The following is a 3481-nucleotide window of genomic DNA, read 5'->3' as shown; positions in this document are numbered from 1 at the left end:
CCTGAACAGACCACAGTCCCCCCCTGAAGCTGCTTCATCTTGTTGCCGTCTGGCTGCAGATTCAGTCTAAAGGACAAACGGACTCAACAACTCTTTGTCCCTGCTGCCATAGGCTTTCTTAATAAGTCAATGTGAGGTGTGGACTTCGGTGCACTAGGTATTCATCATGTTTCTAGATGTATGGCTCAGCGTCTCTCACCCACACACACACACACATTTACAGATTGTTATGTTTATTCGGGACCAATTTTTTAGCCATCAATTGTGGGGACCACCCTTTCAAAAGGTGCTAGAGGTATGAAAAAAATCAGGTATACTCAACATAGCCTTGTTAGCTTATACACGACTTTAAACATCTGAATTGATGAAGTAATGACTTGACCAACACGTGTAAAAAAACGAGTGTACATTGTTGTGGTGGACCTTATTTGCATGTTATTTACAGAAGTCACAAATTCTATTGTCATTAGTGGGGACTTTGCAACAAATAAGTTAATTAAAGTTTTAATCTACAAATTGAATAAATTAGAATGAAAAGATACATACAAAGTACATTAATAACAAACACTTTAATTCAGCTTAACTTAGTTGTTTATAGATAACATAGATATGGAGCATGAAGCTTGAAAAGGTGAGTGATTCCAACCCTCACTTTTGCATATCATACATCTTCAGGTCATAGTAAAATATATGATTGATTGATATTGCTAACTTTTATAGGAATATTTAAGAGAATCAAGGAAATATTAATTGAGCTCTCCCCCCTAACCGGTCAAGGCAAATGGCTGTAACCATGGAGACGGTTCTGTTTGACATGCCTCCATGTAAAAAGAAAGGTTTAACACATGAATATTGCATCTTGCTTGGAGGAATTGATTGAATGAACTTTGTAAATCATAAATTCTTGAAATGTGATCTAGACTTACTCTGCACAAAAGCATAAATTGTTATGATATACTGCTCATGTACAACAGATTTAAAGAGCAATTATCTGGATATTTTCCAAACCAAAACATGCAACAACAAGACAAACCTTTTAAACCATTTACTTTCCACTGTTAAAACTATTGTTTCATTAATTCCCAAACACAGTCACAACTTTTGTCATATTTCTATTAGCATGCAAACATGTACCAGACTTCTGACAAATCAATGATGGACCTGTTGTTCAGACACAATCTTTAATATGAGATGCATGCAAACATATACCAGACTTCTGAGTAATCACTCAAATTCAAAGTAAAGTATTTTTTACTGGCCAGCCAAGCCCTGTCTTTAAATCACACAACTCAAACACAACAGGCTATTTGGGGACATTTACGCACAATGTAACAGTGTCTAATGTGAACCATTTTGGTCCAAAATGTTTCACACACTTTTTAACTCAGAAACTGACCAAATGTGTGCTATGGGGACGTCGTCAGTGTCCAGAAAACACTGATGATTAACCATGGAAAAGACCCACCCTCCTGAAGGTTCAAATCTGCCCTAATTAGCCTACCATACTTATAGAAACCTTCTAGATGCATTACATTAAACTGTTGAGTGTACTAATTCATACTAGAGTATATCAAAAACAAGAATTCCTCCCTTTTCTTAGCTATTTATATTTCTTAAAAATATCTGATTTGTGTTAGAACACAGCCTTAGATTGATATCTTCCAACATATGCTATTAGCTAGGCTACAACCCAGCAACATAACTTAAAATCATTTATTGTCTTGAATAATCACGTTTTCTTGCCTCTTGTAGCCACTATCCACCTGAGCACATGTTGGTAATGCAGCTTGGATTAGAGAAAACACACAGCAACAACAAAGTTGTTACTGTTAACACATTTAACGCAACCCTCTGAGTCTTCTTTTATCTTTCTCAATAACTGTCACCCCATTTTAGCAATCAATTCCATGAGCATGCATTGACAGAAGCTAGCTAATTGTTAAGTTTGCTTTCATAAAAGGTACATATTACTTCCTGTGGGATTTCAAATTAAAAGGCCCAACACTGAAGCTCCCCTAACTTCAGTTTTATGAGCGAGAATAGAGTGAATAAGAAAGGAGGTTGAGTCGCCATTTTGTTTAATGACTCATTCCACTGTACGCAAATATGTTATGGAAATTTTGCTTCTTTTGAATATGTTGCTCTTCAATTAAGATCTTCCCCTCAAGCAATATTTCTAAATATCTACAGGCCACCTAAATATTGTGCAACCTTCAACTATTGTCTATAATCTGTATTAACTTTGATTGTGTAATCATTGCGGTTGATTTTAACATTCATGTTGACAACCCCCAGGACAGGGGACCAAAGAACTGTGTTGTGTTTTTGAGAACTATGGACTGACTCAGCATGTGACGGAGCCCACTCACAATAAGGGACACACTCTGGACCTGATAGTCTCCAAGGGTCTGAACATTTCCAAGGTTGTGGTGACTAACGTAGCTCTCTCTGATCATTCCTGTGTTTTCTTTAACGGCACTATCTCTGTGCCCAAAAGTGTCCAAACAAAGACAATCAGAAAACGGTATATCACTGAAAACACCAGTGACACATTTATACAGCTTTTCTCATCCACACCCGCCCTCTTTGGGCTATCAGTGACTGAGCTTGTAGATCATTTTAACTGTAAAATTAGAAATGTTATTGATGCCGTTGCTCCCACTAAGGTCAAAGTTGTCTCTGGTAAGAAAAGATCTCCATGGAGAAATGTCCTACTGGTGAGAACAGAAAAAAGAGAGTGTAGGAAAGCTGAACGAAGGTGGCGAAAAACAAATCTCCTGGTCCATTATAACGCCTATAAAGAGAGACTTCGCATTTATAATTTGGAACTGAGGAATGCAAGAAGGTCCTTCTTCTCTGATATTATCTCTAAAAACAATAATAATTCACGTGCTTTGTTTGCTACTGTTGATAGATTAACAAACCCTCCAGTACCAGTAGAATCTGAACTTTTATCTACCAAGGCCTGCAATGACTTTGCCTCCTTCTTCAAAGATAAAATTCAGAAGATTAGACAAACAGTCAGTGCCTCCATATCAAGTACAGGATATGTGTTGTCACAGTGTTCAAGCAAAACTAGTTCCAATATGACAGAATTTCATACGGTCAACCATAAAAACCTAGAGGACATTATACAACATCTGAAATCTTCCTCCTGTTGCCTTGATATTCTACCAACAGGTGTTTTCAAAAATGTTTCCAATTGTTTGGCTTCTGATCTTCTACAGATAGTGAACACATCTCTTCTTTCAGGAATCTTTCCACAGGCCCTGAAAACTGCAGTAATCAAGCCACTCTTAAAAAAGAACAATCTAGACACATCACTAATGAGCAGCTATAGGCCGATATCAAACCTTCAGCTTTTAAGTAAAATCATTGAAAAAGCGGTTTTTCAACAACTCACCCATTTCTTGTCACTAAGCAACAGTTTTGATACCTTTCAGTCGGGTTTCCGACCACACCACAGCACTGAGACGGCTCT

General features: G+C 37.4%; 1 protein-coding gene and 1 long non-coding RNA gene across 2 annotated transcripts in view; both read left to right on the top strand.

Moving 5' to 3' along the window:
* Positions 1–3481, top strand: part of LOC117958237 — an 859617-nt gene that overhangs the window by 564407 nt on the left and 291729 nt on the right. The window lies entirely within an intron of this gene.
* LOC117958307 overlaps positions 941–3481 on the top strand; it is a 21394-nt gene continuing 18853 nt past the window's right edge. Inside the window, exon 1 of the long non-coding RNA XR_004659680.1 lies at positions 941–1565. This is a non-coding gene — a long non-coding RNA (uncharacterized LOC117958307). The remainder of the gene's footprint in view (positions 1566–3481) is intronic.

Source organism: Etheostoma cragini, chromosome 15 (genome assembly GCF_013103735.1).
Source record: "Etheostoma cragini isolate CJK2018 chromosome 15, CSU_Ecrag_1.0, whole genome shotgun sequence".
NCBI lineage: Eukaryota > Metazoa > Chordata > Actinopteri > Perciformes > Percidae > Etheostoma > Etheostoma cragini.
The sequence above is the reverse complement of the archived record's forward strand: the minus strand, read 5'-3'. Positions and strand labels throughout refer to the sequence as shown.